We start from the raw sequence: 13,051 nt of genomic DNA, 5'->3' as shown, positions 1-13,051 counted from the left end.
CCATCACTTCACATTCCTAGGGAGAGATGCCTTGGCCCAAGCAGTTTCCAATTTCAAGTATTAAGTAGAAGCCAACAAGCCAATGCCAACCACCATATTAAAAGACATGCATGCTAGAGACACATAGTCCTGCCACTGATCCCGACCAAGTGCCACTGGCATTAAAACTGGAGTTGGTCCCCGGATATGGCTGCTCACTGCTCCAGTTTAGATACTTTGCACTAAAAAGATTCTAAGGCACCTAAAAAGATCTAATTCAAGCAGCTAAACTTAGCCTACAGCTTTCTGCACAATGACCCATTTCACACCACCTATATCACCCATGTCAAAGCTAGCCCTCTTTTATCCATCCTCCAATCACAACCATTGCTTCCCGCAGGAAGGTCACTACTAGTCTAGGTCACTTCATTGGGAGATTAGAGTGCACTCAAATGTAGTTGTGTATATAATGTCAGTATCAGAATACATGTCTCAACAAACACCTCCTGACCTTAACTCATTCAGCGCCTATCATGGAAAAAGTCAGGTTAACTCGCCAACCGTTCAGCGCCAATCACAAGAAAAGTCAGGGTTTAATCGTCATTTCTTTTATTAGCTATATCCATTCATTTTCATCCATCCAGCCTGATGTTATCATTGGGAATGGGTCTGAGCTCGCAAAAAAATAGTTTATTTTCTGGGCCGATCTGAGCCGTGCGGGCGGGGTTTAAATACTCCGGCAGGACTAGCATTTACAACTTACACCCGATTTACCGTTGGGTGCAGGAGGTGGGGGGAGCGCCGCGCTACGAGGGCCATTTCATGTATGCACGAGGAAGGATAATGATAATCTAGCGTTGATTTCAGGAAGATTCGATAATCAGGCGAAAAATTACAACGTGTGTTTAGTGTATTCCACTAAAACGCTATTATCGTATATTTTCCTGGGATTACTAAGAATCTCCAAAACTATACTCTTATTCAAAACGGTATAAAACGGAAATGTACGGATGAAAAAACAATCCGTTTTGTGCATGTTGACTGGAAGCAACTCACTGACAATCGACGGTATTAGACCCATAACTATAATATAAGATGTATTTTAAGCACTCGCAAATCTCGCAGTCTCCCCATTGATTAAAGCGATGGCATTCTAGCGCCCCCTGGCTCATTAAGCGATGCCGCTGGATGAGTTAAGGAAAAACTCCACAAAACAGGATAAACATGGAGAAGACCATCAGGAGGGCAGTTCAATAAGAACCCCCCCCCCCAGGACAGTGAGAGTGCGTTATGGTCAGTGATGACACCAACTTTAAGGGCATTCTGATAAGATATGACTAGAGTTGTGCCGATACCGATATCGGAAATGCCGCTGATACTGGCTAAAATGGTAGTATCGGTATCGGCGAGTACACGTAAATTCTAGCCTCCGATCCCATGACGCGCAGCTTTTTTTTTTTTTTTTTTTCACAGGTAAACAACACGAGCGGCGCTAGCGGTGTGTAACATGAGAAGCTAGAAACACGAGCGGCGCTAGCGGTGTGTAACATGAGAAGTTAGAAAAATGTCAGTCATTTGGGAATATTTTACACTGGAAAACCCCACCACTAAAACGGCAACGTGTAAAATATGCAAGACTTTAGTTTCGAGGGGTGGCACAAGTGTTGCCAAATTCAATACGAGCAATTTAATCAAGCATTTGAAGACTCATCACGCGAACGAGCATGCGGAGTTCATCAAAACAAAGGGGAAAAAAAGTGAAGAGCTGCAGCAACAAACGCTGGTAACCGCATTCCAGCGACGTGAAAAGTACCAAAAAGACAGCCCAAAAGCGACAATGATAACCGACAAACTCATTGAATTTATTGTTCTGGACGACCAACCCCTGTCGGTCGTTGAAAATGTGGGATTTCGCCGCTTAATGGAACATTGAGCCACGGTACAATTTGCCAGGTCGCAAATATATCTCTGAAACTGCCCTCCCCAAACTATACGAGACGGTGAGGGAACACATTTCAGCAACGCTAAAAGACGTTCATGCTATTAGTTTCACAACTGACATTTGGAGCTCCGACGTGTGCCCAATGTCTTTGCTCAGCTTAACCGCACACTGGGTGGACACGGCTTCGACAAGTTTTGCTCTTAAAAGTGCGGTGCTGCAAGCTAATGAATTCCGTGGGTCACACACTGGCACTGCAATTGCTGAAACAATTGAAGGGATGTTGGCCAAATGGAACATCCCCAAGTCCAACGTTCATGTTGTTTTGCGCGACAACGCAAGCAACATGAAGAAAGCGATGGACGAGCTGGACGTGTCAAGCTTGGGATGCTTTGCCCACTCGATCCAGCTGGTGGTGCATGAAGGGTTACTATCCCAGCGAAGTGTGAGCGATGCGCTGGCAAATAGTAGGAAAATAGTTGGGCATTTTAAACATTCGCCACTGGCTACTACACGCCTGGAGGACATCCAGAAAGACCTCCAAGTGCCCACCAAACGTCTGCACCAAGACGTAGCGACGAGGTGGAACAGCACGTTCTATATGGCCCAGAGTCTACTGGAGCAGAAGCGGTCTATTTCATCGTATGTAGCTGACTACGACCTGCCAGCGACCCTGACAGCCAACCAGTGGGCATTGCTGGAGAAAACCATCGCTGTTCTGGCTCCATTTGAAGAGCTGACGAGACAGGTTTGCTCCTCCACCTCCTCTGCAGCTGAAGTGATCCCCTCTGTCACAGTGCTGAAAAGGCTGCTTGCTCGGGAGAACCCGGAGGACACCGGTATAAAAACAATGAAAACTACCCTTCTAGCGGCTGCCAACAAAAGATTCCGAACCATAGAGGATGAGCCATTATATGCAGTTGCCACTCTCCTGGACCCGCGTTTCAAAGACAGGTATGTCTAATAGTATGCTTATTAAATATAATAGTTCTTGTGTTAGAAATGAATGTGGATGTAAATATGAATATTTAAATAACACAAGTAGTAACAGGGCTATATTTTGGCTAGGCTAGAAAACTTGCTAGCTAAGTATGAAACATGACATTTGTGTAACTGCAGCTGTGTCCTAGTGTAATTCAAGTTAAGCTTCAGTATGATGTCATAGTAGCACCGGTTAGTAACTTAGAACAGGCTAGAACGTTCTGGAACGTTGTGATGTCATAGCAGACCCTTCCAGACTTGCGCTCCAGTGTTTAAATAAAGACAAGTGTTATTGTTGTTTGAATCACATCTATGTCCATACACTGGCCATGTTTTAGATTCACTGTAGGCTACACAAACAACAACATATAAAAATGTTGCATCATAGTCTACTCTATACAATAACAACAATAATCCTAGTCTACATTTAGAAAACAAACAATTGTAAATATTATAAACAAAAGTAAAACTTAGAAATGGTGTTCTAGGTAATAGACATTGCATTGTTATTATTTTATGCACATGCATCATTCATATACATTACTATTTATTTACTAGCGCATTAACCTATGTGTCACCATCAAGAGCTACTGGAGGAGGTTGTTGTTTATTTTTGACATTTATTTAATTATTAATTATGTTTTTATATTATTTCAGATACTTCACAAGTGCAGGCAGCATCCAGCATGCAAAGGAGGCACTGAACCAAGAGGTTGACAAGATGGAGGCGTCACTGAGGACGAGGAGGACCACAGCTGAGGCAGCAGAGCCAGTGGAAAAGGCCCCACGTATGGAGGCACAGCCAAGCAGCAGCTTCAAGGGCCTGTTTGAGGAGATCCTGCAGGAGCATGATGATGAACGTGGGGGCAGGGCAAGTACTAGCTCAAGCACACAGGTTCAACTTCAAATACAGACATATTTGACAGAGCAAACTATCCCGCGCTCAGACAGCCCATTCCAATACTGGGGAGCAGGGGAGGAAATTAGGCCACTTTACTGGCCAAATGCTAGTATTTTTTACGTTTGGCTGGTAAAAAAAATCAGATACCCGCCAGTTGGCTGGTAAGCCAAAAAGTTAGTTTCCTCCCCTGCTGGCGAGTATACAAAAAAATAAAACATTCTGCAATCACTGCACTGGCAAACGGTGCGCGTCTTCTGAGTGTTCGCTTTAGTTGACAGTGCCACGAGAGCACTGCACAAGACCACCCGCGGACATATAATGTTTAATAAACGTTTGCGCAGTACTGGCCAACCCGCGTACATATAATAATAAAAGTCCCGCGGTACTAGGCTAGCCATCAGGAGCACTCGCAAACAGATAACGTTAAACACAGCAGAAGATGGAAAACAGACAGACTGACCAACGGGGAACTGCATCCAACCCTAGTACAACCCTCGAGTATAAGTTACTAAGGACACATTTAAATCACAGAGGTGTAATGTTAGTCTACTGGAACTGTATACAGTGGTTAGCTTCTAGTTAGCGTTTTAGCTATAGCTGCTTGCTAGCTAACGTTAGCCCCGTGTGCTCAAAGCAGCCAGCTAGGTGTATCTGTTATGACTATAATGTTTCCAAAAAAGCACCGGACTACGACGTAAGGTTAGACATTTTATTTCATGCTCAAAAGCCCCTGGCTTGCACATCGCAGTCACAAAAGGGGCTAGCTCAACCAGTGCACTGTGCACAACAGCACACCAACCCAACTGACGTTACCGCAACACTTGACGGTACTTCACAGCACTGTCGTAAGACCACCGTGCTGTCTTAAAGGCACAGTGTGCCTACCCAGATGCATACACAACATTGACGCGGCTTGACATACAAAGAAGTAATTATCACAATTAGCGATTTTTTTTGTCTGGTAAAAAATCAGTTTGGCTGGTAAAAAAAATCAGATACTCGCCAGTTGGCTGGTAAGCCAAAAAGTTAGTTTCCTCCCCTGCTGGGGAGGCAACCAACTTCGGTTTCCCACCCTGGCTGCAACTGCTGCAAAATTTCTCTGTGCTCCTAGTACCAGTGTGGATAGCGAGAGACTGTTCAGCACAGCCTCCAACATTGTAGATGCAAAGAGGAACAGGCTAGGAGGAGAGAGAGCAGAAATGCTCATCTTCTTGAAGAAGAACCTGCCATTGCTCTTGAAATTAAAATAGTGAGCAACACTGAGCATTGCAATACTCAGTTCAAGTGCAATGTGAACTTATTTTTATTTTACTGTGTAACTGCTGCACATTTGATTTGATTTGATTTAACTGCTGCTATTTTTTTTAACCAGACTGTTATTGAGGAGGTGAGAATGACCCCCAACCAGACTGTTGTTGATGTTGCACTACTGTTTTATACTGTTACTATAAAAGAGCCATTGCTCTTGAAGTTTGTGAGCAATGTGAACTTATTTTTTTTTTTACTGTTTAACTGCTGCTCTTTTATTAACCAGACTGTTAATTGAGGAGGTGAGAATGACCCCCAACCAGACTGTTATTGATGTTGTACACTGTTAGTATAAAAGAGAAATTGCTCTTGAAATTTTAAATTGTGAGCAATACTCACTCAGTTCCTACTCGATGTGAACTTATTTTTTGTTTACTGTGTGTAACTGCTGCTCTTTTCTTAACCAGACTGTCTGTTATTGAGGAGGTGAGGATTACTGATCAGACTGTTATTGAGGAGGTGAGGATGACTGATCAGACTGTTATTGAGGAGGTGAGGATGACTGATCAGACTGTTATTGAGGAGGTGAGGATGACTGATCAGACTGTTATTGAGGAGGTGAGGATAACTGACCCCAACCAGACTGTTATTGACGTGAGGGAAATTTATTTTACACTGTAATTGTAATTAGTTTATTTTGAACGTTTTGTTTTTAAGTTGATGTAGCACTACTGTTTTACTGTACTATTTAAATCTTATTTTACAAAATTGTGGCTGCACTTTAACAGTTTTTTAAAGGAATTGTTATTCCTATTTATTTATGTTCTTTTTAGCTGCGACCGCAGCTCTATAGCTCCGTCAGTCGGTTTGTCCACAAAAGTGTCCCTGGCACATACGGGTACATGGTCGCAACTCGCAACTTATCACGTGCTAAGTGCTAACATGCTTGTTCATTTATGACTGACTGTCAAACTTGATAATAAAAGAAAGTTCTATCATGTCATTCATTCTCTGTATGTATTTGTTCATGTTTTACAAAGGGTTTAACTGAGCCAGGCCATACAACAATGATGGCAATCATATCACAGGGTTAGTAGTATACTGTAAAAAAAACAACAGTATATGTAGTAGTGTCTAGCTGTATAAAAAAAAAAAAAAAAAAAAAAATTATTATTTTTTTTTTTGGCACTGGTATCGGATTAGTATCGGTATCGGCCGATACCCAAAACTCAGGTATCGGTATCGGATCGGAAATGAAAAAATGGTATCGGAACAGCTCTAGATATGACATAGCTGATAGCTCTACTACTGATTGCTCTACAGTTTGCCTACTTTACACGGGACACCAGCCCAGTAAATATGGCACCAATTTGCCCGTAGGCTGAATGAGTCAAAGTGGATATTAGGCAGTGGTTACATAAGCCTTTAACGGCTGTGAAAGAATGCAGAAGAGAGTTGAACTGCACCTCTCCCGATAGGCTGCAGTCAAGCAGTCAATTACCTCAAACTTAGCTAATTTAAAATCCCCCTTAGCAGCATAGTGAGGCCTGCTTTGTTGATAAATTGCCTTCATCTGCAACAGCAGCCAGTAGAAATACATCTGTGCTGCTGATCCCTCGCCTGCTTTCCCTTCTCAGGCCCCTGGACCAGATCACCTCTTATCTCACTATCTTATCTGTCCACCCACACAGAGGCCACTCCCTTTGAATCCATGCCTGCATGAAGACGACCCACTAGCTGACTGCAAGTAGGCTATCAATTTGGATCTTCATCGATTAATGCAACGTGCAAACCTCCCAACAACAATATGCTGATCTCAGCGAAAGAGGCCATCTGGTGTCCATCTAGCTTCTTGGATAGAATTTTTTGTGTGTGTGGGGGGGGGGGGGGGGGGGGGGGTCTGTAGTGTACCAAAAAAAGAGATAACATTTCTATGGATATTCTGCCCTAATTTGGAGTCAAGGAGTGCGTCATCAGTACTCTGCCTGTTTCAAAGTTCACTGTGACAGTGTCTGAAAGTGTTTGAGTTGGATGAGTTGCGTAATCGTCAAGACTACTGCAGGTGTTCAGGTCACACACCCACTCTGGACAAAGTCTATTTTCTGACATGCATTACAAGGATGTTTTACATCACCTAGCAACCACACAACATGGCTTTCTTCTCTGGTGTATAAACTTTAGTTCATTAAACACTATTTAAAAAAATATATATTTGCATTAGAATACTATGCCATTCCATTATGGGTTACATAACATAGTTGCCTATGACAAGATGTTACTAAATAAGGCAGAATGATACATGACACTATACATGGCAGAGGCAAATACACAGTAGCATATAATAATCCTACTAAAAGTATTGCCAAGCTAGAATAACCGACTCCAACAAAAGAAACAACTTTCCCCCACAGGGAGGAAATTCAGACAGGCAGCCAATCAAGAGTTTCTCCTTTTTTATAGACGAGGCCTGGCAGGAAGTGACATCATTAAGAATGCAGGCTGCCATGGTAAGGCATGACATCATCTTTTGTGTTAACCCTTTCACTACCACACTGGTAGTGAAAGGGTTAACAGTCTGTAGTGTGGTAGTGAAAGGGTTAAGACTCAGAGTGCAAATAGCAGTCAGTGTAATTTAAGAAGCCACACAGCCAATCATTCCAAATAAGACCATTTTGACACGTGATAACTAGTAACTTAATTAAGTTTACCCTTCTAAGTTATTAATAACATTCATTATGGTTAGAATTAGGTACCAGGGCCCTGGTATGGTGGATGCTGGCTCACTGGAGTGGTTTTGGTACACCTAAATGGAAGCCAGAATTAGCCTAAGAGTTACACCCATGTTAGGGTTCTGCGATAATTCAATATATTAACGTATTGATCATAGTGATATTGCATACATGAACAATTGTGATATAGCCTATAGAGCCAAAAATCCAGAGGATTATCGTGGTATGAATTTCTCTCATATGGTCCAGCCTTACCTGGAGAGCTAGCTATCCAGATGGTTGAGTCAACTGCCTGTTTAATCTATGCGTTTACCCTGCTGTGATGCGTGAACAATTCATCAAAATGGCCTAGCGCAATATTCAAATTGCAGGGTGTCCACTGTTTGTAAAGGTGAAATGAGTGTCAAGCCCCATTCTAAATGAAGTACTGTGGTGGTGGCGTGGTGCAGACACTGCAGAGGTGTCCCATTCTACAGACGTAACGCATATTTGATACCGATCCTATCAAAGATAATTAACATCCAAATATGTTTTGCGATGGAAATAATGATCATTCCTTCTAATATCATATTGCAATTTCTGTCATAATCACAAGTAGACACCCCCCCCCCCTCCCACAAATTGCTCAACTCTAGTCAAAATGGCTGCTGTGAAAATTTCCAATCGACCTCATCAAGGAAGGTCGTCCCAGAAAAGTATTGAGAATGTGTTTGTTTGTTTAGACCGTCATGGAGCAGCAATTTCCTGGTATTGTTACATACAGGTGTGCACTGTGGGGGGGGGGGGGGGGGTGTAGAGGAAAGAACACGGGTGGGGGGGGGGGTGAGGGAATAGTCCCCAGACCCCCCCCTCAAACAATCACCCAGCAACCTTCGCCCCCATCCCAGTAAGCTTCCGTCTCCCACCTTCAACCACCCCTTCCTTACCCCTCCTCCTCCCCTCTGATTCACCCTAGCCTCCTCCAATCCCAACCTAGGCCAAGCTTACCTGGAATACCCCTCTCACCCGATAAAGAGCCACGCCTGAGTGGACTCGTGAGCTCACCTAGAGACACACCAGCTGGTGTCCTGGTTGAGTCATCCAGCTATAATATATTTACTCTGAATAAACCTTTGTTTAACCAAGTCTACCCGACGGTCTACCTTCATTGATCCGGGAGGATTCTCCCACAGGACTCAGGAGACACCGAGACAAGCTGAGGACAGAGACAGGAGACTAAAAATAAACGGAACGGAGGTCAACAGCGGTGTGGGGAGAAGCGGAGCAAGCGGCAGACGTTTTGGCCAAACCGATCCAGGGCCCTGTCAACTCAACCAGGCCCTGCCCAATACAAGCAGGTCATTCACATCCTCCAAAAATACACCACCATGTCACACGACAAGTAGATGTGGCAAGAAATTTGAAGCGATCAAAATAAGACATTATGTCACTAAAGCATTAACGCAATTATAAGAGTCGACAGACAAGCCTGTGTCAACGCAATTATGACTCGACCCAAAGACGAGACGGCGCAGAATGTTCGTGTGCTGCCGACGCCTCGTGTTTGATCAATATCTGAATCAACAAGACGAGGGTGACTTCACCAGCTCCCGTTAGGGAGGTAAAGATAAGTGGGCGTCTGTACAGATGGATTACACACAGCTATGGCCAAGAGCATCCCTTTAAGGGCAAGCATGGCGTACGGAGCTATGGCATCAGCTCGCCTGTGTGACTAACCCGATCCTCGCAGCATGCTCCTTCCACAGAGACGCTCTCTCCTGGATGATAGCATCTCAGCTGACTTGAGCCTGGAAATATCTAGGACATGCATCTGCCCATCCATTGTCAAGGGCCTACGCTGGCAAATACTGCCAAATTATAATGGGGAAACTGGCTACTACTTAATAAAGCCGATTCCCCCCCCGAGCCTCCAAAAGAGCAGACATTTGCTCTAGTCTTCATTTCCGTCTGTATCTAGGCCTTACCAGTTGCAAGTATATAGATAGGCTAGATTGTTTATTTAGGGTGGTGGAGGGTGCGGCTGGCAGTCGATACAAAAAATGCTCTGAGCTTCTACAGTCTGTTGCCATTAGCCTGGGTTTTGTTTAGGCTAATGCTGGACTATAGGGCTGACCCATCTAGTTAAAGGGCCCCATGTACCAGAGATAGTCAAAAATACATCATGTTTTAGTTTTGAAGGCATCTCAATTTCTGTCTTTTTTTTCTTTCATAATACTTGTCACTGTTTTTTTCCTTCCAAAAAGGGTATATTTGAACCCCAATTTCTTATTCCAAAATTTGTTTAGATCAACTTACATCGTATAGCGAAAATCCATACCTCTGCATGGATCCATGATGTCACACCTTCATATTGGTTTAGCTTCCAGCCCTCTGCGTCACCCCTCCCCCCCCCGCCAAAGTTACCTTCTCATTTTCAACAAAGGGCAACAGAGCTCCAATGTTATGCGCCTCAGTGTAGACGTCTACTAAACATTATCCAATGAAACCAAAATAACCACAGGCGTGTTCACCTGTACTGTGTGTCATTTCAAGCAGATTTAAAGGCCTTGTTGCGTGCCTGCTTCCTTGCCATTGTCCCCATTAAAAGGGTCTGCATTTCATTTTGACCGGCATGCAGTATAGTACCCCCTGGAGGATGTCAATATGACTGGTTATTGAAAAAGCAGTGGAGGAATGCAGTGAGGCTGTGCAGGGGGTGACGGAACACCACAGAGACTGAAGAAATTGCCTACAGAGGATGAGTTTTCTACCAGACGCCGCCGGAGTTTTGATTCACGGTTCATGAAGCGTCACAAACAGGATGAGACATTATCTTCTTTGGAACTTGCTCTGAAGTGCCCTTGCTGTTCAGGTTATTCTTCTACTGCCTTGCAACCTAACTAGATGACTCCCTGACTCACACAGACGATGTGTGCATGAGTTACACCAAGCACAACCAGCCTGCTGCCAGCTCATACTGCTGGGCTCTAGGACAAGAGAGGGTGTCATCATTTTTTTTTATGACTAATTGACTAACTTGTGGTCGTCTAGGACCAAACTGACCCAATTGAATCGTCTGAGGGGGAAAAGCCAGACGCAAAAAGCATGCCAGATCATAGTCAATGGCATTTGTGTACTTAATAGTTTAAACTGACCAAACCACACTGTGCAGACTGTGTTTTTTGGCTGTGTAATATGCTCCATCTCTGCTGGAAGTTTAATGATTGTTCGGCAGAAACGAGCCACTTGGGTTACATGGGAGTGGTTTCAATCATTACAAGAGAGCTTATAAAAAGAAAAAGGTGCTGGTCCCACTCGCTCCGAGACTATAGGTGCTACAATAAGGAGCAGACGTGCACTGCAGGCCCCGCGCCTGTGGCCAAAAGAATGCCTGTTGAGAGTTCCAGCGCCCAAACCGTTGCAGAGCAGTTCATACGTAATTTACTGTAAGTTCCGAGTACCACAGGCTGCAACGATCTAAATGTGAAGGGCGTGTGCACATTCCCACGAGCCCGTTTCCTTTCCAACAACAACCTCAATGATCTATAATCTCACGGTCCTAAACAATTGCAAGTTAAATAAAAGCAAACTGACATGTAGGGTTAGACTGAGCAGTAAATGTGAAAATGTTTGACAATTTACAGTAACAAACCCTAACAGCAGTCTTTTAAATGAACATATGGTTAATATAACTCATAAAACATATGGTTAATATAACTCATAAAACAATACATTTAACAGTGTATGGAGTTCCCAGCAGGCGCTACACTCTGAACAAAAACTTTAAATAGGCAGGACTATGTAAATAAACAACTATTCAAAATAAAAGTATATGCATCCCATTGCCTCAATGAATTACCTTATAGCCACACAACTATCATCTATCGTTGATAAAGACACAGAAGTTTAAGTTAGCCTAAATGTTGGTCAGATATTTTAAAAACAGTAAATCCGTCTAACACTACAGACATGGAATTACTTTAGTATAGACACATGATGGCAGGAGGTATCATATGAGAGACCACCAATTACGGCAAATCTAAATGTATAAATAGTCTAAAATGATTCAAGCATGGTCTGGAATTGTATTAGGCCAAATTAAAATCCTGAGATGGTTTCTGGGATGGCTGTGGGTAAAGAATGTTATGTAGGGCTATGGGGGGGGGCTACGCCAGGAGACTGTTAGTGACGTAAATTGGTCAGTCGTGGACAGTTCTGAGACTCTCTACAAATGAAAAAGTGACGTAATCGTGTGGAAAACCTCCCCCTTGTTTGTCTGCCAGGCGGCCTGGCTGGGTGACCACACACACAGCGAGGAGAGAGAGCCAGCTAGTCTGAACTATTACAGAATGAAAAGAAAGTTCAACCGCAACAGACTAAAGTTCGAATCCCGTCTCATCTGGTCGCCCCGTGTCCTGAGGTCTCACCCCCCCCCCCCCCGCCCCCCGGCCTTTTCTGCAACTCATTCAAGCGGCGGATCACTTCCGGTCTGTGTGGAGCGGCGGTAGGTAGCTTAGCTCCCCGGCCACATTGTCCACATTGTGTCGCCATGTAGGCTGCATTTGAGACAGCAAGTTACAGTAAACAACACCGCGTCGAGGCCACAACGAGAGAGACTCCCACTAAAAACCTTCGAGACTAAAACACGCACATGCGCACGGTGTGTAAAGTTTAAAAGAGTCTGGCTGTCTGTCTGGGTTATTGAGGAGGTCCCACCCCAATGAATGAGGTGATGATGAATTCGCAGTTCCCCGTCCTTCCTGGTTCACTACACTTGATGATGATGATTGCATGAAAGGAAATACATAAAAGCGAGATTGAGAGCTGGAATATTACCTGCTTCTCAGATGCAGGACGCCTTGTTGTGGCTAACGACGACAACCGGTGGCTCAGTCGGTGTCCGTGTTTCACGTTAAACAAACTCCTTTCCAGTCGAGCAGCAGCTTCGCAAAGAACTCGGACCAAACTGCAGTGCTCGCTTCCTCTCCCTCTCTTTCTCTTCTCCCTCGGCCACTCTTTCTCTTTTTTTCTCCTCCTCCCTTTCTTTTTTCCCTCCCTCTTCTTCCACAGAACTAGTTAACGTCAATTCGCCCTTTGCGTCGCGTCAGCCAGCCGGGGTGCGGTCCGGGGGGAGGCGGGTCTTCGGTAGGATGTACCCGCCCCCCCTCGGCCTCTCGGCCTGTCAGCAGCCAGGGCTTTGAAAAGCCCAACACTTTGGACCAATCGCGTCGCGGTGAGGGCGGTGACGGGTGAGTGCCACTGGGCAGAGAAAAAACTCCGAACTTGAAATAGTTG

The 13,051-nt window shown here is 44.3% G+C and overlaps 1 protein-coding gene across 2 annotated transcripts in view; it reads right to left on the bottom strand.

The window, feature by feature from the left end:
* Positions 1-12,815, bottom strand: part of myh9b (myosin, heavy chain 9b, non-muscle) — a 101,091-nt gene extending 88,276 nt beyond the window's left edge. For both annotated transcript variants that reach the window (XM_084329611.1, XM_084329612.1), the window contains exon 1: positions 12,593-12,815. The gene's annotated coding sequence lies outside the window, so the exon portion shown is untranslated. The remainder of the gene's footprint in view (positions 1-12,592) is intronic.
* Positions 12,816-13,051: the final 236 nt, after the last annotated feature.

Source organism: Notolepis coatsorum (genome assembly GCF_963971535.1).
Source record: "Notolepis coatsorum genome assembly, chromosome: 14".
NCBI classification, from domain to species: Eukaryota; Metazoa; Chordata; class Actinopteri; order Aulopiformes; family Paralepididae; genus Notolepis; species Notolepis coatsorum.
This window is presented reverse-complemented; position numbering and strand designations above follow the sequence as displayed.